General features: G+C 45.8%; 1 pseudogene; it reads left to right on the top strand.

The window, feature by feature from the left end:
* LOC135054514 (zinc finger protein 585A-like) overlaps nucleotides 1–9,054 on the top strand; it is a 101,139-nt pseudogene extending 92,085 nt beyond the window's left edge.
* The last annotated feature ends 17,057 nt before the right edge of the window (nucleotides 9,055–26,111 follow it).

A 26,111-nucleotide genomic window follows, 5' to 3' on the forward strand; every position in this document is an offset into this window, starting at 1 on the left:
TCCACCTGCTACATGTGCAAGTTCCTGCTAATTATCCAAAGCTCATTCACCTGGACATCCTCTTTCCTGTTCTGTGTTGTCCAGTCACAGACATTTCCAGTCACATCCCAGTCACCTCCAGTACCAGCCCAGTCAGAGGCATCACTGGTCCCAGCCCAGTCATCTCCAATCTCATCAGAGTCACAGTCCTCTCCAGTCCCAGCCCGGTCAGAGGCATCACCAGTCTCAGCCCGGTCAGAGGCGTCACCAGTCTCAGCCCAGTCTGAGGCATCACAGCTCCCAGCCCGATTTGGGGCAATATGTTTAGGTCATGAGAGAATGAGATTCCAATACAAAACCAAAGGGCCTAGTTCAGAGATGTACACAATACCGATGTTTGCAGAGTTCATCGATTATCGGCACCTCTGCATACGTTACACTCTCACTGCACCAAGGCACCTTTGTGATGTCACTCGCAGTGAAGATTTATTTGCAAACTGATTGACAGAGACCACATAAGGCAGTTACAGGGAGTGGCAGCACACACAGTTTTCGGGGCATGTCTCTGGTGATATCTGTGATCTCATATGCAGAAAACATGACGCCAGCGTCTCAGTTCCTGCGGCCATTCTGTATGACCCTAGGGCTACTCACATGGTCCTAGCATTCGCACACATTGCTGTTAGAGTTTTGCATGTGCTTTTCCTGTTCCTAGCTATGTTCATCTCTCTGCCGATGTTTATTTGGTTTTGATCTGAATTTATTCCCACAGGTGGATGTGGCAGCCGGAATGTCTCAGAGGACCATCTGATTCTATTGCCAGATGGAGAAATAGAAGAAAAATATGTCACCCAAGAATCTCCAGAAGAAATCCCTCTTACCCCAGTTACACAGGCAGCACATCACCGTGCAGATATATCACCTAATCCCTCTGATCCTGGGGAATGTTCCCCTGATAACTCTGATATTGGTGCATCTGTTACATCACTTACAGTAGATACAGAGTTACCCTCTACTGTAGATGCCAAATGTTTTACACAGTATACACAGGTTATTACCCATCAGCCAGGTGAGAGGCCATTTCCATGTTCTGAGTGTGGGAAATGTTTTACATGGAAATCACATCTTGTTACACATCAGAGAAGTCACACAGGTGAGAAGCCATTTCCATGTTCTGAGTGTAGGAAATGTTTTATAAAGAAATCACATCTTGTTAGACATCAGAGAAGTCACGCAGGTGAGAGGCCATTTCCATGTTCTGAGTGTGGGAAATGTTTTACAGACAAATCAGCTCTTGTTACACATCAGAGAAGTCACAAAGGTGAGAGGCTATTTACATGTTCTGAGTGTGGGAAATGTTTTACTGTTCAATCAAATCTTGTTATACATCAGAGAAGTCACACAGGTGAGAAGCCATTTCCATGCTCTGAGTGTGGGAAATGTTTTACACAGAAATCACATCTTGTTTTACATGAGAGAAGTCACACGGGTGAGAAGCCTTATACATGTTCTGAGTGTGGGAAATATTTTACATGGAAATCATCTCTTGTTACACATCAGAGAAGTCACACAGGTGAGAAGCCATTTCCATGTTCTGAGTGTAGGAAATGTTTTATAAAGAAATCACATCTTGTTAGACATCAGAGAAGTCACGCAGGTGAGAGGCCATTTCCATGTTCTGAGTGTGGGAAATGTTTTACAGACAAATCAGCTCTTGTTACACATCAGAGAAGTCACAAAGGTGAGAGGCCATTTCCATGCTCTGAGTGTGGGAAATGTTTTACACAGAAATCACATCTTGTTTTACATGAGAGAGGTCACACAGGTGAGAAGCCTTATACATGTTCTGAGTGTGGGAAATGTTTTAGCAATAAATCACATCTTTGTAGACATCAGAGGAGTCACACAGGTGAGAAACCATTTCCATGTTCTGAGTGTGGGAAATATTTTAGAGAGAAATCAGATCTTGCATCACATCAGAGAAGTCACACAGGTGAGAAGCCATTTCCATGCTCTGAGTGTGGGAAATGTTTTATAAAGAAATCATATCTTGTTAGACATCAGAGAAATCACACAGGTGAGAAGCCATTTCCATGTTCTGAGTGTGGGAAATGTTTTACTGTTCAATCAAATCTTGTTATGCATCAGAGAAGTCACACAGGTGAGAAGCCATTTCCATGCTCTGAGTGTGGGAAATGTTATATAAAGAAATCATATCTTGTTAGACATCAGAGAAATCACACAGGTGAGAAGCCATTTCCATGTTCTGAGTGTGGGAAATGTTTTACTGTTCAATCAAATCTTGTTATGCATCAGAGAAGTCACACAGGTGAGAAGCCATTTCCATGCTCTGAGTGTGGGAAATGTTTTACACAGACATCACATCTTGTTTTACATGAGAGAGGTCACACAGGTGAGAAGCCTTATACATGTTCTGAGTGTGGGAAATGTTTTAGCAATAAATCACATCTTTGTAGACATCAGAGGAGTCACACAGGTGAGAAACCATTTCCATGTTCTGAGTGGCAAATATTTTAGAGAGAAATCAGATCTTGAATCACATCAGAGAAGTCACATAGGTGAGAAGCCATTTCCATGACCTGAGTAAGTGGAGTTACTCAGGTGGTACTTTGTGTTTTTGCAAGTGAGAATATTTTATCCAAAAAATAAACATCAGTCAGTATGTCTCATGTCACAGGCTATGTATTGTTCTAATGTATTTTAATATTTCAATAAAACATCACAATGTAATCATAAAATCTATAAAATAAACAGAGTTGGTGGATTACAGTAAAAACTTATTTTTCCCTCTTACGTCCTAGAGGATGCTGGGGTTCCATTTAGTACCATGGGGTATAGACGGGTCCTCTAGGAGCTATGGGAACTTTAAGAGTTTAATAGTGTGGGCTGGCTCCTCCCTCTATGCCCCTCCTACCAGACTAAGTTTAGAAAATGTGCCCGGAGGAGCCGGTCACAGCTAGGTGAGCTCCTAGGAGGTTCCTAAGTGTTCAGCTCCCACTACCTCATCTAAGGCCCCTATTACATATCCTAAAAAGCGTGCCTTTGCCCAGATAATGCAGGCTGATACGGACACCGACTCTGATACAGGGGACGGTGATGGGGATATGCTGGGGGGAAATGCATCCCTTGCTAAGGGGGTGCAACTCATGATTGAGGCCATTAGGGACATTTTATACATTACTGCGAAAGTACCTGAGCAGGTAGAGGAGGATTACTTTACAGAAATAAGAAATCCTCGGCTTACCTTCCCCGCTTCTAAGGAGTTAAACTCCTTGTTTGAAAAATCCTGGGAAAGCCCGGAGTAAAAATTCCAGCTCCCAAAAAGGGATTGCTTTTCCCTTCCCTGAAGACAGGAAAAAGTGGGAAAACCCACCTACAGTAGATGCTTCTGTGTCTAGGTTGTCTACAAAGGTGGTTTTATCTGTCCCTGGTTCAACCGCTTTAAAAGAGTCGGCTGACCGCAAGATTGAGACTACGCTCAAATCACTATACACAGCTACAGGCGTGTCATTAAGGCCCACTATTGCTTGTGCGTGGATTTCTAAAGCCACAGTAAAGTGGTCAGGCACATTACTAGAGGAATTAGATACTTTGGATAGGAGTGACGTTGAATTGTTTTTACTTCACATACAGGATTCTGCAGGTTTCATGGTGGAAGCCATGAAGGACCTTGGTCTGCTTAATGCAAGGGCTACTTCCATGGCAGTCTCAGCATGCATGGGACTCTGGCTGCGCCAATGGTCTGCGGATGCGGAATCCAAGAAAAGTGTGGAGAACCTACCCTTCACAGGTCAGGCTCTGTTTGGGGACGCATTGGATGCGTGGATCTCCACTGCAACTGCGGGTAAATTGACCTTCCTTCCCTCAGCAACAACACCGACTAGGTAATCTTATCCTACGTCTACAATGCAGTCCTTTCGGACCGGGAAAGTTAAAAGGTCCAAACCCCCTTCCACTTTCTTTAGAGGAGGTCAGGGGAAATCCAGAAAACCTGCAACAGCAGGTTCCCAGAAAAAGGAGTCAGGTTCTGCTTCCTCCAAGTCTTCAGCATGACAGTGGACCTCCCAGCCTGGTAATCGGGCAGGTGGGAGCAAGACTAAAAGATTTCAGTCTCATCTGGGCGTCCTCTTGCCTAAACCCCTGGGTGAAAGATATTATTGCCCAGGGGTACAGACTGGAGTTTCAGGCACTCCCACCTCACAGATTCTTCAAATCAGGCTTACCAGCTTTGCTGACAGAAAGTGCTATCCTACAGGAAGCCATACAAAAATTGTAATACACAAGTGTCATTGTTCCAGTTCTACCTCACCTAAAGGGCAAGGGTTATTAATCTAACCTATTTGTGGTACCGAAACACGGACAGTTCGGTAAGGCTGATTTTAAACCTAAAGTCATTGAACCCCTACTTGAGAGAATTCAAATTCAAGATGGAGTCTCCGAGATCGGTGATCTCCGGTCTGGAGGAGGGGGAATTCCTGGTATCCCTGGATATTAAGGATACGTACCTTCACATTCCGATCTGGCCGCCTCACCAGGCTTATCTAAGATTTGCGCTACTGGACTGTCACTATCAGTTCCAGGCACCGCCATTTAGCCTCTCCACAGCACCGAGAGTCTTCACCAAGGTCGTGGCAGAGGTGATGCTCCTCCTCCACAAGTGGGGAGTGAACATTATTCCATACCTGGACGATCTGATAAAAGCATCTTCCAGGGAGAAGCTGTTACAGAGCATTGCTCTCTCAACTCGACTACTCCAGGATCATGGGTGGATCCTGAACCTTCCAAAGTCATATTTGGAGCCGACAAGGAGACTGTCCTTCCTGGGGATGATCCTCGACACGGAAGTGCAGAGGTTGTTTCTACCGGTGGAGAAAGCGTTGGTGATTCAATCGATGGTCCGGGATGTCCTGAAACCTGCCCGGGTATCGGTTCATCAGTGCATTCGTCTTCTGGGGAAGATGGTTGCCTCCTACAAGGCTCTACAATACAGAAGATTTCATGCACAGTCCTTCCAACTGGATCTCCTGGACAAATGGTCAGGATCTCATCTTCACATGCACCAGTGGATTCGCCTGTCACCAAAAGCCAGAATTTCGCTCCTCTGGTGGCTGCAAGCTTCTCACCTTCTCAAGGGGCGAAGGTTCGGGATTCAGAATTAGAACCAACTAACCATGGATGCAAGTCTCAGAGGTTGGGGAGCAGTCACCCAAGGGGAAAACTTCAAAGGAAAGTGGTCAAGTCTGGAATCCATCCTTCTGATAAACATTCTGTAACTAAGGGCCATGTACAACGGCCTTCTACAAGCGGCACATCTTCTACTAGATCAGGCCATTCAGGTTCAGTCGGACAATGTAACGACGGTGTCCTACATAAACTGACAGGGCGGAACGAAGAGCAGAGCCGCAATGTCTGAGATAACAAGAATCCTTCTCTGGGCAGAAAAGCACGCGGTAGCGCTGTCAGCGATCTGCATTCCGGGAGTGGACAACTGGGAAGCGGACTTCCTCAGCAGACACGATCTCCATCCAAGAGAATGGGGCCTCCACCCAGAGGTGTACAAGGAGGTAACAGGTCGTTGGGGTGTACCTCAAATAAACATGAAGGCCTCCCGCCTCAACAAGAGAGACCCACAAGCAGTGGCGGTGGATGCCCTGGTAAAACCGTGGGTGTTTAAGTCAGTGTTTGTGTTCCCTCCACTTCCACTCATTCCAGGAATACTAAACTTGTACAAAGAACAAGAGTTCAGGCGATCCTCATTGCTCCGGACTGGTCACGGAGGGCTTGGTACGCAGATCTTCTGGAATAACTGCTGGAGGATCCGAGGCCTCTTCCTCTTCGCAAGGACCTTCTGTAACAGGGGGCGTTCGCTTATCAAGACTTACCGCGACTACGTTTGACGTCATGGAGGTTGAACACGTGATATTAGCTTGGAAGGACATTCCGAAAAAAGTAATTCTTACCCTGATACAGGCTAGGAAGGGAGTAATGTCTAAACATTACCATCGGATTTGGAAAAAGTATGTGTCTTGGTGTGAATCCAAGAAGTTTCCTACGGTGGAGTTTCAACTAGAACAGTTTCTCCTCTTTTTCTACAAGCAGGTGTGGATGTGGGCCTACGCTTGGGCTCCATTAAAGTTCAGATTTCGGCCTTGTCCATTTTCTTCCAGAAACAATTGGCTGCTCTCCCTGAGGTTCAGACTTTCTTGAAAGGGGTTCTGCACATCCAACCACCTTTTGTGCCTTCTACGGCACCGTGGGATCTTAATGTGGTGCTGCAGTTCCTGCAATCTGATTGGTTCGAGCCTTTACAGGAGGTGGATGTCAAGTTTCTTACTTGGAAGGTGGTCACACTATTGGCATTGGCATCTACTAGGAGTGTGTCAGAATTGGAGGCATTGTCCTGCAAGAACCCCTACTTGATTTTCCATGAAGATAGGGCTGAGCTCAGAATGCGTCAGCGATTTCTTCCAAAGGTTGCGTCGGCCTTTTATATCAACCAACCTGTTGTGGTGTCAGTGGCTACTGACACCTCAATTACCTCAAAGTCCTTGGATGTTGTGAGGACTTTGAAGATTTATGTGAAGAGAACTTCTCGTCACAGATAGTCAGATGCTCTGTTTGTCCTTAATGATCCCAACAAGGTTGGGTGTCCTGCTTCTAAGCAGACGATTTCTCGCTGGATCAGGTTTACCATCCAGCATGCTTATTCTACGGCAGGCTTGCTGTGTCCAAGATCTCTTAAGGCCCACTCTACTCGTAAAGTGGGTTCTTCCTGGGCGGCTGCCCAGGGTGTCTCGGCTTTACAACTTTGCCGTGCAGTTACTTGGTCAGGTTTGAACACGTTTGCCAAGTTCTGCAAGTTGGATACTTTGGCCTCTGAGGACCTTAAGTTTGGTCAATCTGTTCTGCAGGACCCTCCGCGCTCTCCCTCCCGTACTGGGAGCTTTGGTACATCCCCATGGTACTAAATGGACCCCAGCATCCTCTTGGACGTAAGAGAAAATAGGAATTTAATTACCTACCGGTAAATCCTTTTCTCGTAGTCCATAGAGGATGCTGGACGCCCACCCATCGCTTCATTTTCCTGCATTGTTACTTGGTTAAGTACTGTGGTTCAGCTGTTGCTGAATCATTTCAAGTTGGTTAGCTTGGCTTTCCTTTTGTTATGTGTGTGCTGGTGTGAATCTCACCACTATGTCTGTATTTCCTTCTCTCGAAGTATGTCCGTCTCCTCGGGCACAGTTTCTAGACCGAGTCTGGTAGGAGGGGCATAGAGGGAGGAACCAGCCCACACTATTAAACTCTTAAAGTGCCCTTGGCTCCTGGTGGACCAGTCTATACCCCATGGTACTAAATGGAACCCCAGCATCCTCTACGGAATACGAGAAAAGGATTTACCGGTAGGTAATTACAATCCTATTTTATACTATTCCTCATGAATCAATCTGCCTCTGCTGTTGTGGGAATTACTGTTTGGCGGTGTGAATACTGTATGACAGTGTAGCGATTACTGTATGGTGTGGTGATTACTGTGTGACCGTGTGTTAATTACTGTGTGGCGATTACTGTATGGCCATGTGATTACTGTATCACGGTGTGGTGATTACTGTATGGCGGTGTAGTGATTACTGTGTGGCCTTGTGATTACTGTATGGCCATGTAGCGATTACTGTGTGGCCGTGTAGTGATTACGGTATGGCAGTGTGGTGATTACTGTATGGCCGTGTGAGGATTACTGTATGGCGGTGTAGTGATTACTGTGTGGCCGTGTGGGGATTACTGTATGGCGGTGTAGTGATTACTGTATGGCAGTGTAGTGATTACTGTATGACAGTGTAGTGATTACTTTATGGCGGTGTGGTGATTACTGTATGGCAGTGTGATTACTGTATGGCAGTATAGTGATTACTGTATGTCAATGTGGGGAGTTTTGTCTAGCCATGTGGGGATTACTGTATGGCCGTGTAGTGATTACTGTATGGCGGTGTGGTGATTACTGTATGGCGGTGTAGTGATTAATGTATGGCCGTGTGAGGATTACTGTATGGCTGTGTGATTACTGTATGGCAGTGTGGTGATTACTGTATGGCTGTGTGATTACTGTATGGCAGTGTGGTAATCACACTGTGGCCGTGTGGGGATTACTGTATGGCCGTGTAGTGATTACTGTATGTCAATGTGGGGAGTTTTGTCTGGCCATGTGGGGATTACTGCATGGCGGTGTGATTACTGTATGGCGGTGTAGTGATTACTGTGTGGTCATGTGGTGATTACTATATGGCGATTACTGTATGGCGGTGTGATTACTGTATGGCAGTGATTATAGCTGTTATCAGCAAGGTACATGGGGGTAATTCTGAGTTGATCGCAGCAGCAAAGTTGTTAGCAGTTGGGCAAAACCATGGGGTAAATTTACTAAGATGGGAGTTCTATTTATGATGGGATGTTGCCCATAGCAACCAATCAGAATCTACTTCTCATTTATCTAGCACCTCATAGAAGATAATACCTGGAATCTGATTGGTTGCTATGGGCAACATCCCAACTTAAATAGAACTCTTATCTTAGTAAATTTACCTCTGATAGCGTTAATAATTAGCCACTATATTGGGTTATAATAATCCAAATGCTTTTTATATAAGAAAGTAATGTGTTTAAATAAAGCTTGGACATATTCTAAACGAAGGTATATGAAACATAAGCTAAGAAGTCTTCATACTGATTTTTAGAGAAAAAACTAACATCTGGTATTCATCATGTATTGTCCACGACGACAGAAAATGGCTGTATGCAGTCTATGGAAAAACGTAGGAACAATAAATAGTCTGTGCTAAAGAAATGCTAACGTAGCAGAAAAGAATTGACAATGTATGAGATGATTATGCTATAGGATTTACTGAATATTGTGCAATGTATGTTACGAAATGAATGGAAAATAACCGTGCCCCCTCCTTTGGAGAGAGAAATGTGAGCTGGACAATTAAAACCAGATGTACACTATATGCCTATAAATGTGTTTTTTAACTAAATAAAGCAGAATACTTGTGAGACATATCCTGTGCGTTTGTTTCATTAAGTGTTCTCCCAACGCGTTGGCCCCTGCTTCAAAGAGGTGACTTGATAATTGAAGGACTTTTCTTTAGTGACCAGACTGTGCTGAGGCTAGCGCTATCACCTCCATGTTCACTGCAGGTGGGACAGATGTAACATGTGCAGAGAGTTAGATTTGGGTGGGTTATATTGTTTCTGTGCAGGGTAAATACTGGCTGTTTTATTTTTACATTGCAATTTAGATTTCAATTTGAATACAACCCGCCCAAATCTAATACTCTCTGCACATGTTATATCTGCCCCTGTGCATTGCACGTTGGGGCTCATTCCTAGTTGATCGCTCGTTAGCAGTTTTAGCAGCCGTGCAAACGCTATGCCACCTCCCTCTGGGAGTGTATTTTAGCTTAGCAGAAGTGCGAACGAAAGGATCGCAGAGCGGCTGCAAAAAAAAAATTGTGCAGTTTCAGAGTAGCTCCAGACCTACTCAGCGCTTGTGATCACTTCAGACTGTTCAGTTCCTGTTCTGATGTCACAAACACGCCCTGCGTTCGCCTAGCCACACCTGCCTTTTTCCTGGCACGCCTGCGTTTTTTCGAACACTCCCTGAAAACGGTCAGTTGACACCCAGAAACGCCCACTTCCTGTCACTCACTCTGCGGCTGCCATTGCGACTGAAAAGCTTCGCTAGACCTTGTGTAAAAATACTTTGCCCGTTGTGAAAGTACGTCGCGCACTGCACCGCATGCGCAGAAGTGACGGATTTTTTGCATCATCGCTGCGCAGCAAACATTTTTAGCTAGCGATCAACTATCGATCGGAATGACCCCTATGGTTTTGCCCAACTGCAAACAAATTTATTGCTGCGATCAACTCAGAATTAGGCCCATGGTGCAGATGTACAAAAGAAAAAACCCCAATGGCGCAAAGGCAACTTAAAAGTCTGACAACACGAATGTATAATACTAAACAGTTTATTAAAATAACACAATAGAAACTGTATTATCTCCAGAGATACTTAAACATATTATAGTCTGGGAACCGAATGGTGGAAAACAATCCAGGAATCCTGGCCCTCATTCCGAGTTGATCGCTCGCTGTTTTTAGCAGCCATGCAAATGCATAGTCTCCGCCCACGGGGCAGTGTATTTTCGCTTTGCAAGTGTGCGAGCACCTGTGTAGCCGAGCTCTGCAGAAACAGTTTGTGCAGTTTCAGAGTAGGTCTAGACTTACTCAGCCCTTGCGATCACTTCAGTCTTTTTGGTGCCGGAATTGACGTCACACACCCGCCCTCCAAACGCCCGGACACACCTGCGTTTTCCCTACCGCTCCCAGAAAACGGTCAGTTGACACCCATAAACGCCCTCTTCCTGTCAATCTTCTTGCGATTGGCTGTGCGTATGGATTCTTCGTTAAATACATAGCTCAGCAACGATCCAAATTGTACCTGTACAATGCGCGTGCGTATTGCGATGCATATGCATGCGCAGTAGAGACCTGATCACAGCGAAAATCGGCAGCGTGCGATCAACTCGGAATGACCCCCCTGTTTCTTCAACCGCTTTCTCCACACTGAAGGGTGGTTTTCTGAAGAAGCAAGGATGGTGCAGATGTGCAATACTCTACTGTACAGGGATAAAAAGATGTTTAGACACCATAACAACTGTTACTATTGCGGTGTCTTGGCGCATGTGCATATCACGCGTGTTGCGCCCAAACAGACAGGGTCTAGCCGTGTACACTGGCTAAACCCATCTAAACTGCTCTGGGAGTTTGGTTGCCCAAAGTGCCGAGTTTGCACATATTCTTTCTCGCTCCTTGGGAGGCTGTGAGGAAAAATGTGTCCTCCGTGGCTGCTGGGTGCTCTAATGGCAGAACAATTGAATCACTGCTATCAGGTAGCCGTGATAAAAACAATTGAATTCCCCCTAAGGAGTCAGTTTGACCCATATCCTTTATTCATATGGATTGTCAAAATCACATTTTATTTGGCTGTACTTTAAAATAAGTCAAATGTAATGTTTTTTTTATATAGGTAGCACACTATTGCCTATGTCTTCACTTACAAATATTATCATTTCTTTCTCCGTCATCCACTAGGGGACACTGGAGTATCTACGTTGGGGCATAGACGGGGTGATGAGTGGAGCCTGGCACTTTACATTTCTGTAGCGCAGTAGCTGGCTCCTCCCTCTTCTCTGCCCGAGAAGACATCAGTGTTATTAGTGCCTGAGGGAGCCGGGTGCAGAGAGACGTCTCCAGACCTTTTTATTTTCAGTTTTGGTTTCTTTAAGTTTTTTCTACATATTCTTGTCGAAGTCGGAAAAAGAAGCCAATACAAACTACACACAGATTGGCCCTTCTCGGTGGTAGTGTAAGGAAAAGGCACAATCACTGAGAAACGCCATAAAGACGCACACAGACACAAATTTCATACCAAACATAAAATAAACATGTCAAGCACCAGACATTATAATGTATTTATATAATAGAGTATAACATCATATATATATATATATATATATATATATATATATATATGTATATATATGTATTAATGGAACGGAACAATATAAACATGTCGTACTTGGTGTCAAAATAATCAGGAGAATGTGTGGATTAATTTGATAGCTGTGGTTAGATTGTAGCACATTGCAACGATTAGTTATGGTTAAATGTATGAAATCTAAAGTCACTCTTATTAGAACAAAGAAAGCATGTTGGCAGGAAACCAGTTGCCAACCCCTATAATGTCTGATTCAAGGCTGGACGTTGCTTGCATACGAACTGACCAATGACAGACACATCATGAATGAGAGACCTCTCTCTCCTGTACCACTGGAAGGAGCCTGAAACCAACAACCTTTTAACTCCCACTGTTTTGATATAGGCAGTTTCTAGATTTAGAGAGTTAGTTGCCGTTTGCTGTTGTTTAGTTGTTTTTTGCTGAGAGAGATGGAGCGGAGTGTGCATTGAGGGAAATGGTAATGTATTATGGCTGTGGCTGTAATGGATTCTTTTGTAACTATCTGCTTTTTGTAACTGTAAACATATATATATTGTACGTGTTATATTGTATGCATATCCTTTTCATATCAAATATATACATCTATAAGCGTTGGAACTCGTACGTGTGCGTGTACTTGTTTTCTCTTAAGTGATGTAGTGTGTGTGACGTACAGTACACTTTTATTGTACATGGTAATAAGATGCGCTTTGCGTCCGCAACATATAGTAACGCTAGCATTTTAAATATTTATTAGAAATAATCTGAACTTCTCAGTTGGGGGCTCGCAGACGAGATATCACATACTTTATGATAACTGTACAGACGCTGCTGTGGTCTACCAGCTAACGATGGACGCATCTTGATGCTGCTGAACCACATGCCGTTTTTTTTTTTAAATCAAGTATTTTTTATAGGTTTGCAAGAGAAAAAAGAACATTACAATAAACAATTCTAATAAACATCTACAAAATCAAATTTGTGCTTTACAAGCAGTCCTTCTAAATATTAATTGCATTATGTGGATATAGGACACAGTCACATCCACTCATTGGAACAAATTAAAACAGATATAGAAGAGTAAACAAAAGAATCAAATTTCGTGCTAGAATACATGGAGAGAAAATGGAAAGAAGTGAGCCGGGCCGTACCAGAAGCAGTACACCGCTGCAATCGACACATATACTTATCATTTATAGCAGGGGGTCAATAGAATACGGAGAGTTCCTCCAAAGAGCTCAAATCTTATCAAATTTCAATAGAGAATTATGTTAAGTGTACATAAAGCGTTCATGGGAGAGGGTAGTATTTACAAGGGCAACCCATTCAGCAGATGATGGAGGAACATGAACCATCCAGGTACGAGCGATGCACACCCGGGCCAGCGCTATAACAATATTCACTTTCAGGCAGGAGTGAAGCGGGAGGCAGTCCCTCAAATCAAGACCTAACATACAAATATGCAGAGTCAACCATGGGATCCGAATACCCGTATGGGCTATAGATGTCGTGACATCCTCCAAAAAGGCGTACACCCACGGGCATTGCTAGAGCAAGTGCCAGAACCCAGCAGCCGGAGCAGAGCTTTTCGGGCATTTATCAGTTTTAAGCAGACGAGAAGGAGTCCAGTAGACCCTATGTAAAATATAAAGCTGTATTTGCTGGAATCTAGCACGCGGGGAAGCAAATATATGATTCCAATCCTCACCAATTTCACCTAAATCATGCATCCATTTAGCCTTGAGGGTGGACAGCCCACCCAATCCAGAGGAGGAGAGAAGGGAGGAGTACAAAGCCGAAACCCTCCCACGAGAAGGCAGAGCACGAATTAATTTGTGAACGGGATTCAGAAAGTTGTGGAACAGAGCCCCGCCACTGTGCCGTCAGAGCATGTCGGAGCTGTAAATAACGAAAAAAATATTGTCTACGGATATCGTATGTAGTGGACAGATACTCATAACTACAACGCCCCCATCCTGGTAAAGTTGCCCCACTGCAGTCACCTTATATGAAAGCCAAATCTAACCACCCTCCATTTTAAAGAGCTTGGAGCAATTTGTATTATTCCAAAGTGGAGAGCAGGGGTCCACCGTGCGATCTCCCAGCAGCTTCTCAGCCGCCAACCATACGCTACAAGCCTGTTGTAATAATGGGTGGAGAGAGGTCAGAGGAGTATCTGCTAATAAGAACTGCAATGGAGAGACCAAGAGGCCAGCCCTATCTAAAAGAGCCACTGGAAGGCTCCCATAATCCCGAGGAGTAACCCATTCATAAAGTTGTACTAGTTGGGCAGCCAAATAGTATAAGCGTATATCCGGCAAGGCCAAGCCACTCTCGGCTCTGGGTCTACTATAAGTTTCATATGCAATATGTGCCCGTTTAGCACCCCAGATGAAGGAAGTAATATATCGGGAAATCAACGAAAATTGTGAGGCAACGATATAAACTGGTGAATTTTGTAGTATATAAAAAAATCTGGGTTGAATAATAATTTCGATAATATTCACACGACCCGTCACAGTTAAAGGGAGTTTCTGACAGATGCGTGCCTTCATATGCAGATTATCAATATGGGGGGGTCTGATTCAGGGCAACAAAATCTTTAGGGCAATGAAAAATTTGAATACCAAGGTATTTAAATTGAGTGCAACATTGGAGGGGAAGGTCATAAGAGGGTGGGGGTAATGTAGAGGGACTTAACGGAAACACCACCGATTTGCCCCAGTTAATACAGATACCTGAAAAAAAACGAATTCCCGTAACAATTCTAAAAGGGCAGGCGATGAGGGGGATACATCTTTTATGAATAATATCATGTCGCCTGCATACAACCCAATTTTTTCCTCCTGGCCCGCAACCCAGAGCCCAGCTATATTCGCTGCGGCTCAAACTGCGCAGGCCAAGGGTTCTACAGCAAGAGCAAAAAGCAGCGGGGACAGAGGACACCCTTGTTGAGTACCCCTCTTCAACAGAAAAGATTCAGTAGTAAAACCATTAACCACAACTCTCGCAGCTGGGCAGGAATATAAAAGTTTAACCCAGGACAAAAAGTTCGGGCCTATCCCAAATCTGACAAGGGACTCCCAGAGATAAACCCATTCTACAGAATCAAAAGCACGGGCAGTATCGAGAGAAACCACTATCGCACCGTCCAAATCATCCCCCGTCAACTGCATATACGTAAATAGTCGTCTGAGATTGATGGTAGAAGATCTGCCCGGCCTAACGCCAGTTTGATCACAATGTACTAGCTCCAAGACCACAGTATTAAGCCGGAGCGCTAAAAGTTTGGCAAGAATTTTTATGTCAGTTGACAATAGGGAGCAAGGACGGTACCAGTCTAAAAGAAGGGGGTCTTTACCTGGCTTCTGTATTAGTACCACCAGTGCCTCTGACATAGATGGGGGAAGAGTGCCACCTTGTAACAACAAGTCAAAAAATAACAGGAGTTTGGGAGTAAAAAAATCCAAATGGGTCTTATACAGTTCGATAGGGAGACCACCAGCCTTATTACTGGGAAAAGACATAATGGCATTTTTAACCTCCTCCAGCGTAATGGGGGTATCCAAAAATTGTCGTGACTCAGGACTTAAAGAAGGAACCTCTATCTTAACAAAATAATTAGACAATGTTGAGTATGTATACTGTACCCTGGATCTATTTACATCTAAAAAGTGTGAGTAGAAACTAGAAGCTATAGAAGGGGTGTTAATGCATATAAGACCAGACACACTTGTGATGCTATGCACAGTGACAGGAGGCAACTCCTGCCTTGCCAGGTAGGCCAAAAACTTTCCTGAACGATCTCCCTGAATATAAAAATCATGGGCGCGGAAAAGTAAACTGCTCTTAGATTTATCAAGGAGTAGGTTCGTCAATTGCTTATGGACAATCAGCCATTCCACCCGATCCGCGGTGAGGCCACTACGCAAATAGGTCTGTTCAAGCTCTGCACTCCTCTCCAACTCCCTCTCAATCTGTCTACTGGATATCTTCAGCTGGGCAACTCTGGATATCAATGAACCTCGGAGAAAAGCCTTATAAGTATCCCACACCAACAAGGCATTATCACAAATAGGATTATTAGCAAAAAAACTCCTCCCAAAGCGCAATTAGTTCACAGGCTGCACCCATCTGGGTCAGACAGAAAGGATTAAACTTATAGAATGATGCCCCCCTGGGTATATTAAAACCTATAGATAACAATATAGTGATCAGAAATACCACATGATAAATCTCACTGAAGAAACACAGGGGAGTAAGGAGCGTGTAAGCAGCGCCATATCAATACGGGAAAATACTCCATACGAGCCTGAGAAACAGGAAAAACAAATTTCTGTGGGGTTACGTAAGCACCAGACATCCACTAGGCCAAGTTCAGAAATCAGACAGGCAAAGGCAGTTGGTCTAAGAGCCACATGTTGGGTAACAGGCCTCCATCTATCAGCAGCCTAATCCAAAACAGCATTAAAATCACCGATACATATAGCCGGGGCGGAGGGGAAGTCCTGCATGAAGGCACAGGCCTTCACCAAAATTTCAGAGTTATAAGGAGGAGGAATATAATAAGAATTTACTCACCGGTAATTCTATTTCTCATAGTCCGTAGTGGATGCTGGGAACTCCGTAAGGACCATGGGGAATAGACGGGCTCCGCAGGAGACTGGGCACTCTAAAAGAAAGATTAGGTACTATCTGGTGTGCACTGGCTCCTCCCTCTATGCCCCTCCTCCAGACCTCAGTTAAGGAAACTGTGCCCGGAAGAGCTGACATTACAAGGAAAGGATCTGGAATCCAGGGTAAGACTCATACCAGCCACACCAATCACACCGTACAACTTGTGATAACTATACCCAGTTAACAGTATGAACAACAACTGAGCCTCGTGCAATGGATGGCTCAGAACAATAACCCTTAAGTTAAGCAATAACTATATACATGTATTGCAGAGAGTCCGCACTTGGGACGGGCGCCCAGCATCCACTACGGACTACGAGAAATAGAATTACCGGTGAGTAAATTCGTATTTTCTCTGACGTCCTAGTGGATGCTGGGAACTCCGTAAGGACCATGGGGATTATACCAAAGCTCCCAAACGGGAGAGCGCGGGTGACTCTGCAGCACCGAATGAGCAAAGGCAAGGTCCTCCTCAGCCAGGGTATCAAGCTTGTAGAACTTAGCAAATGTGTTTGAACCCGACCAAGTAGCAGCTCAGCAAAGCTGTAAAGCCGTGACCCCTCGGGCAGCCCCCCAAGAAGAGCCCATCTTCCTTGTGGAATGGGCTTTTACTGATTTAGGATGCGGCAATCCTGCCGCAGAATGAGCTTGCTGAATTGTGTTACAGATCCAGCGCGCAATAGTTTGCTTTGAAGCAGGAGCACCCGGCTTGTTGGGTGCATGCAGGATAAACAGCGAGTCAGTTTTCCTTACTCCAGCCGTCCTGGCTACATAGATCTTCAAAGCCCTGACTACATCCAGTAACTTAGAGTCCTCCAAGTCCCGAGTAGCCACAGGTACCACAATAGGGTGGTTCAAATGGAACGCTGATACCACCTTTGGGAGAAATTGGGGACGAGTCCTCAATTCTGCCCTGTCCATATGGAAGATCAGATAGGGGCTTTTACAGGACAAAGCCGCCAATTCTGACACACGCCTAGCTGAAGCTAAGGCCAATAGCATGACCACTTTCCACGTGAGATATTTCAGCTCCACAGTCTTAAGTGGCTCAAACCAGTGGGATTTCAGGAAATCCAACACAACGTTAAGATCCCAAGGTACCACTGGAGGCACAAAAGGGGGCTAAATATGCAGCACTCCCTTAACAAACGTCTGAACTTCAGGCAGTGAAGCCAGTTCTTTTTGAAAGAAAATAGATAGGGCCGAAATCTGGACCTTTATGGACCCCAATTTTAGGCCCATAGTCACCCCTGACTGTAGGAAGTGCAGAAATCGACCCAGCTGGAATTCCTCTGTTGGGGCCTTCCTGGCCTCACACTAAGCAACATATTTCCGCCATATTCGGTGATAATACTTTGCTGTCACATCCTTTCTAGCTTTTATCAGCGTAGGAATGACTTCATCTGGAATGCCCTCTTCCGCTAGGATCCGGCGTTCAACCGCCATGCCATCAAACGCAGCCGCGGTAAGTCTTGGAACAGACAGGACCCCTGCTGTAACAGGTCCTGTCTGAGAGGCAGAGGCCATGGGTCCTCCGAGATCATTTCCTGTAGTTCTGGGTACCAAGTTCTTCTTGGCCAATCCAGAACGATAAGTATAGTTCTTACTCCTCTCTTTCTTACTATCCTCAGTACCTTGGGTATGAAAGGAAGAGGAGGGAACACATAAACCGACTGGTACACTCACGGTGTCACTAGTGCATCCACAGCTATCTCCTGAGGGTCCCTTGACCTGGCGCAATATCATTTTAGCTTTTTGTTGAGGCGGGACGCCATTATGTCCACCTCTGGCAGTTCCCAACGATTTACAATCTGTGTGAAGACTTCTTGATGAAGTCCCCACTCTCCCGGGTGGAGGTCGTGTCTGCTGAGGAAGAATGCTTCCCAGTTGTCCACTCCCGGAATGAAGACAGCTGACAGTGCTAGCACGTGATTCTCCGCCCATCGAAGAATCCTTGTGGCTTCTGCCATTGCCATCCTGCTTCTTGTGCCACCCTGTCTGTTTACATGGGTGACCGCCGTGATGTTGTCTGACTGAATCAGCACTGGTTGGTTTTGAAGCAGGGGCTCTGCTTGACTCAGGGCGTTGTAAATGGCCCTTAGTTCCAGTATATTTATGTGTAGTGAAGTCTCCTGACTTGACCACTGTCCCTGGAAGTTTCTTCCCTGAGTGACTGCCCTCCATCCTCGGAGGCTTGCATCCGTGGTCACCAGGACCCAGTCCTGTATGCCGAATCTGTGGCCCTCGAGAAGATGAGCACTCTGCAGCCACCACAGCAGAGACACCCTGGCCCTCAGGGACAGGGTGATCAACCGATGCATCTGAAGATGCGATCCGGACCATTTGTCTAACAGATCCCACTGAAAGATCCTTTCAAACTGTGTAGAGGCATTTCCTGCCGCCACAAATACTGCTGTGTTTACCGCAAAGAAAATTGTGCAGAAATTTGTGTGTAGATATGGTATCCTTAGGAGAAGGAGCAAAGTGATGGCTGAAACTGGATTATTGTGGACATAGACACTGCCACTGGTGTTATGTAGCATCGGAACCACTCCCGAATCCCCACTTAACGAATCACCCTCTTTGAATTTTTTTTTTTGGAAGACAACCTCATGTCTTGATCGATCTGCACCATGATCAGAAATACACCAATGAGGTGACAGTACAGTACCTTATCGAGATGAGCCAGCATTTGAGAACTTGACAAAATAACTTGAAACTGTTGATTCTTGATATGCCAACTACTAACTGTCTTGATTGTGAACCAAGAGACTCTGTGTTTGTTCTTACGCTCGGGTTGCCTAATAGACAGGTGGGAAGGACCGTACCAATTTTTGTTGACAGCACGATCCCAGTGAAAGTAGCCGAGAGAGAGAGACTTGGGTCCACGATTCCCATCGCAGGAAAGTCAGTAGTCCGAAAGGAACTCCTAAATGGAGTGAGATTGCAGAAGTATCACCAGAGAGTCTGTTCCGTGAAGACTGAGAGGCGGCACTGTTGAACACTACCTGAGCATACTAAAAGATTGCAGAAAGACCAGTCATAGTAATGGATTTGCTGTTGACAAAAAAAAATTTCAGGACATTCTATTATTGTGAGGTCTTATGAGGAGTCGAGTGTGGGACTGGAACTGGTTCTGGAGAAAGGAGTGATGTCTTTATAGGATCCCAGGATCAGCCTATCACTTTGTTAAAGCCAGAGAAAATCAAAGGTCTAGTAGTTACGGAGTTCTGAGGTAACGTGATAGGCTATTGTCTGGGGAATACTGTATTTTGTAGTTATTGTGACCCTATAATTGAAGATGAGTGCATCCAGAGATGTCAGTCTAGCAATAAGGCAGAATTTGACAGACATTCCTTGAGTGATTACCACTCACTAGTGGGTAAGGTTTTAAACCAAACGGAATGTTGGATGTGCTCACAGGTACCTCTAAGACCAAAATGATGCAGGATTTGTGCCATATTCTTTAGAGTTAGCTGAGGTATTTAAATAACACGGAAAGAGGGGGGGGGGGACCGGTGGACAAGGAATATAATAGATAAATCCCTGGTATGTTTAAATCTCACCAATTTCAGGAAATTGGGAGGTAATCAGGAACAATCAGACAATGGCTATTCACACATAGCAGATAAAGAGCTCATTAATATATGTGGACAAATTTATGAATAACTCTCCCCGAACTGCGAAGGTTTATGTTATCTAGGAAGGACACTACTAATAACCATTATTCAATGATGAAACAGACCTAACATACATTCCAGAAATGAAAACAATGTTCAGGGAGTGATAGGAATATATAACATGAAAATTTGATATGTCTCTTTCACAATTTGTTTGTGTTTTCTCTATCTACCCAGCAAAACCTCTATCGAATCTGAACATCCGTGTACAAAGACACAGCACACACAGAGGATGCTCTATTTGAAGACAGTTCCCCCACAAGGCCCTTTGGAGAGACAGAGAGAGAGTATGCCAGCACACACCCCAGCGCTATATAACCCAGGGATTACACTACAACTGTGTTTACCCATTAGCTTCTGTATATACAAATTTGCGCCTAAATTTATGTGCCCCCCCCCCTCTTTTCACCCTTTGTGCACCTGGATAGGGCGGGCTTCTGTCCTGCTTTCTGTGTGAAAAAATAAGATTTTACTTACCGATAAATCTATTTCTCGTAGTCCGTAGTGGATGCTGGGGACTCCGTCAGGACCATGGGGAATAGCGGCTCCGCAGGAGACAGGGCACAAAAGCAAGCTTTTAGGATCACATGGTGTGTACTGGCTCCTCCCCCTATGACCCTCCTCCAAGCCTCAGTTAGGTACTGTGCCCGGACGAGCGTACACAATAAGGAAGGATCTTGAATCCCGGGTAAGACTCATACCAGCCACACCAATCACACACCGTACAACTTGTGATCTGAACCCAGTTAACAGTATGATAACAATGAAGGAGCCTCTAAAAAAGATGGCTCACCACAATAATAACCCGATTTTTGTAGCAATAACTATGTACAAGTAATGCAGACAATCCGCACTTGGGATGGGCGCCCAGCATCCACTACGGACTACGAGAAATAGATTTATCGGTAAGTAAAATCTTATTTTCTCTAACGTCCTAGTGGATGCTGGGGACTCCGTCAGGACCATGGGGATTATACCAAAGCTCCCAAACGGGCGGGAGAGTGCGGATGACTCTGCAGCACCGAATGAGAGAACTCCAGGTCCTCCTCAGCCAGGGTATCAAATTTGTAGAATTTTACAAACGTGTTCCCCCTTGACCACGTAGCTGCTCGGCAAAGTTTTAAAGCCGAGACCCCCTCGGGCATCCGCCCAAGATGAGCCCACCTTCCTTGTGGAATGGGCATTTACAGATTTTGACTGTGGCAGGCCTGCCACAGAATGTGCAAGCTGAATTGTACTACAAATCCAACGAGCAATAATCTGCTTAGAAGCAGGAGCACCCAGCTTTTTGGGTGCATACAATATAAACAGCAAGTCAGACTTTCTGACTCCAGCCGTCCTAGAAATATATATATCTACATATTTTTAGGGCCCCGACAACGTCTAGCAACTTGGAGTCCTCCAAGTCCCTAGTAGCCGCAGGCACCACAATATGTTGTTTCAGGTGAAACGCTGACACCACCTTAGGAAAAAACTGGGGACGAGTCCGCAGTTCTACCCTGTCCGAATGGAAAATCAAATATGGGCTTTTTTAAGACCAAGCCACCCATTCTGACAGTCGCCTGGCCGAAACCAGGGCCACATCATGGTCACTTTCCATGTGAGATATTTCAAATCCACAGATTTGGGCGGTTCAAACCAATATGATTTGAGGAATCCCAACACTACGTTGAGATCCCACGGTGCCACTGGAGGCACACAAGGGGCTGTATATGTAATACTCCCTTGACAAACGTCTGGACTTCAGGAACTGAAGCCAATTTTTTCTGGAAGAAAATCTCCAGGGCCGAAACTTGAACCTTAATGGACCCCAATTTGAGGCCCATAGACACTCCTGTTTGCAGGAAGCGCAGAAATCGACCCAGTTGAAATTCCTTCGTGGGGTCTTTCTGGCCTCACCCACGCAACATATTTTCACCACATGTGGTGATAACGTTGTGCGGTCCCCTCCTTCCTGGCTTTGACCAGGGTAGGTATGACCTCTTCCGGAATGCCTTTTCCCTTAGGATCCGGCGTTCAACCGCCATGCCGTCAAACGCAGCCACGGTAAGTCTTGGAACAGACAAGGTCCCTGCTGGAGCAGGTCCTTTCTTAGAGGCAGATGCCACAGTTCCTCTTGGAACAGACATGGTTCTTGCTGAAAGCAAATCCCATTTTAGCTCCCGAGGCTATTAGTCCTCTGTGAGCATCTCTTGAAGTTCCGGGTACCAAGTCCCTCTTGGCCAATCCGGAGCCACGAGTATAGTTCTTACTCCTCTACGTCTTATAATTCTCAATACCTTGGTTATGAGAAGCAGAGGAGGGAACACATACACCGACTGTTACACCGACGGTGTTACCAGGACGTCCACAGCTATCGCCTGAAGGTCTCGTGACCAGGCGCAATACCTGTCCCGTTTTTTGTTCGGGCTGGACGCCATCATGTCCACCTTTGGTCTTTCCCAAAGGTTCACACTCATGCGGAAAACTTCCCGATGAAGTTCCCACTCTCCCGGGTGGAGGTCGTGCCTGCTGAGGAAGTCTGCTTCCCAGTCGTCCACTCCCGGAATGAACACTGCTGACAGTGCTATCACATGATTTTCCGCCTAGCGAAAAATCCTTGCAGTTTTGACCACTGCCCTTCTGCTTCTTGTGCCGCCCTTTCTGTTTACGTGGGCGACTGCCGTGATGTTATCCCACTGGAACAATACCGGCTGACCTTGAAGCAGAGGCCTTGCTAAGCTTAGAGCATTATAAATTTGCTCTTAGCTCCAGTATATTTATGTGGAGAGAATTCTCCAGACTTGATCACACTCCCTGGAAATTTTTTCCCTGTGTGACTGCTCCCCAGCCTCTCAGGCTGGCCTCCGTGGTCACCAGCATCCAATCCTGAATGCCGAATCTGCGGCCCTCTAGAAGATGAGCACTCTGTAATCACCACAGGAGAGACACCCTTGTCCTTGGATATAGGGTTATCCGCTGATGCATCTGAAGATGCGATCCGGACCATTTGTCCAGCAGATCCCACTGAAGAGTTCTTGCGTGAAATCTGCCGAATGGAAGCGCTTCGTAATAAGCCACCATTTTTACCAGGACTCTTGTGCAATGATGCACTGACACTTTTCCTGGTTTTAGGAGGATCCCGATTAGCTCGGATAACTCCCTGGCTTTCTCCTCTGGGAGAAACACCTTTTCCTGGACTGTGTCCAGAATCATCCCTAGGACCAGCAGACGTGTCGTCGGAACAACTGCGGTTTTGGAATATTTAGAATCCACCCGTGCTGTCGTAGAACTACTTGAGATAGTGCTACTCCGACCTCCAACTGTTCTCTGGACCTTGTTCTTATCAGGAGGTCGTCCATTCTCTTTGACGACGAATCCTCATTTCGGTCATTACCTTGGTAAGGACCCGGGGTGCCTTGGACAATCCAACGGCATCGTCTGAAACTGATAGTGACAGTTCTGTACCACGAACCTGAGGTACCCTTGGTGAGAAAAGCAAATATTTGGGACATGGAGGTAAACATCCCCGATGTCCCGGGACACTATATAGTCCCCTTGTTTGCTATCACTGCTCTGAGTGACTCCATCTGAATTTGAACCTTTGTAAGTTTCAAAAAAAATTTCGATTTAGAATCGGTCTCACCTAGCCTTCTGGCTTCAGTACCACCATATAGTGTGGAACAATACCCCTTTCCTTGTTGTAGGAGGGGTATTTTTATTATCACCTGCTGGGAATACAGCTTGTGAATTATTTTCAATACTGCCTCCCTGTCGGAGGGAGACATTGGTACAGCAGACTACAGGAACCTGCGAGGGGGGAAACGCCTCGACATTCCAATCTGTACCCCTTGGATACTACTTGTAGGATCCAGGGGTCCTGTACGGTCCCAGCGTCATGCTGAGAACTTAGTAGAAGCGGCGGAGGGCTTCTGTTCCTGGGAATGGGCTGCCTGCTGCAGTCTTCTTCCCTTTTCTCTATCCCTGGGCAGATATGACTCTTATAGGGACGAAAAGACTGAGGCTGAAAAGACGGTGTCTTTTTCTGCAGAGATGTGACTTAGGGTAAATAACGGTGGATTTTCCAGCAGTTGCCGTGGCCACCAGGTCCCATGGACCGACCCCAAATAACTCCTCCCCTTTATACGGCAATACATCTTTGTGCCGTTTGGAATCTGCATCACCTGACCACTGTCGTGTCCATAAACATCTTCTTGCAGATATGGACATCGCATTTACTCTTGATGCCAGAGTGCAAATATCCCTCTGCGCATCTCGCATATATAGAAATGCATCCTTTAAATGCTCTATAGTCAATAAAATACTGTCCCTGTCAAGGGTATCAATATTTTTAGTCAGGGAATCCGACCAAGCCACCTCAGGTCTGCACATCCAGGCTGAGGCGATCGCTGGTCACAGTATAACACCAGCATGTGTGTGTATACTTTTTAGGATATTTTTCAGCCTCCTATCAGCTGGATCCTTAAGTACGGTCCTATCTGTAGATGGTACCACCACTTGTTCTGATAAGCGTGTGAGCGCCTTATCCACCCTGAGGGGTGTTTCCCAACGCGCCTTAACTTCTGGCGGGAAAAGGTATACCGCCAATAATTTTCTATCGGGGGAAACCCACGCATCATCACACACTTCATATAATTTATCTGATTCAGGAAAAACTACAGGTAGTTTTTTCACCTCACACATAATACCCTTTTTTGTGGTACTTGGAGTATCAGAAATATGTAACACCTCCTTCATTGCCCTTAACGTGTGGCCCTAAAGGAAAATACGTTTGTTTCTTCACCGTCGACACTGAAATCAGTGTCCGTGTCTGTGTCGACCGACTGAGGTAAATGGGCATTTTACAGCCCCTGACGGTGTTTGAGACGCCTGGACAGATACTAATTTGTTCGCCGGCCCTCTCATGTCGTCAACCGGCTTACAGCGTGTTGACATTATCACGTAATTCCATAAATAAGCCATCCATTCCGGTGTCGACTCCCTAGAGAGTGACATCACCATTACAGGCAATTTGCTCCGCCTCCTCACCAACATTTACCTCATACATGTCGACACACACGTACCGACATACAGCACACACATAGGGAATGCTCTGATAGAGGACAGGACCCACTAGCCCTTTGGGGAGACAGAGGGAGAGTTTGCCAGCACACACCAAAACGCTATAATTATCCAGGGACAACCTTTTTATAAGTGTTCCTCCCTTATAGCATTTTAATATATGTACATATCGCCAAATCAGTGCCCCCCCTCTCTGTTTTAACCCTGTTTCTGTAGTGCAGTGCAGGGGAGAGCCTGGGAGCCTTCCCACCAGCATTTCTGTGAGGGAAAATGGCGCTGTGTGCTGAGGAGAATAGGCCCCGCCCCCTTTTCGGCGGGCTTCTTCTCCGGAGTTTGTGATATCTGGCAGGGGTTAAATACATCCATATAGCCTCAAGGGCTATATGTGATGTATTTTTCGCCATACAGGTATTATACATTGCTGCCCAGGGCGCCCCCCCCCAGCGCCCTGCACCCTCCGTGACTGCTGTGAGAAGTGTGCTGACAACAATGGCGCACAGCTGCAGTGCTGTGCGCTACCTGATGAAGACTGAAAGTCTTCTGCCGCCTGGTTCCGGACCTCTTCATCTTCAGCATCTGCAAGGGGGGTCGGCGGCGCGGCTCCGGGACGAACCCCAGGGCGAGCCCTGTGTTCCGACTCCCTCTGGAGCTAATGGTGTCCAGTAGCCTAAGAATCCAATCCATCCTGCACGCAGGTGAGTTGAAAATCTCTCCCCTAAGTCCCTCGATGCAGTGAGCCTGTTGCCAGCAGGACTCACTGAAAATAAAGAACCTAAAAACTTTTTCTAAGTAACTCTTTAAGAGAGCCACCTAGATTGCACCCTACTCGGACGGGCACAAAAACCTAACTGAGGCTTGGAGGAGGGTCATAGGGGGAGGAGCCAGTACACACCATGTGATCCTAAAAGCTTGCTTTTGTGCCCTGTCTCCTGCGGAGCCGCTATTCCCCATGGTCCTGACGGAGTCCCCAGCATCCACTAGGACGTTAGAGAAAATGGCGGGGTTTTTTACATATATACAGTGCCTGACTGTATATATGTATTTTATGCCAAAAAGGTACTTCAATTGCTGCCCAGGGCGCCCCCCCCCAGCGCCCTGCACCCTACAGTGACCGGAGGGTGAAGTTGTGCTGGGAGCAA

The sequence above is a fragment of the Pseudophryne corroboree genome, chromosome 3 (genome assembly GCF_028390025.1).
Source record: "Pseudophryne corroboree isolate aPseCor3 chromosome 3, aPseCor3.hap2, whole genome shotgun sequence".
NCBI classification, from domain to species: domain Eukaryota; kingdom Metazoa; phylum Chordata; class Amphibia; order Anura; family Myobatrachidae; genus Pseudophryne; species Pseudophryne corroboree.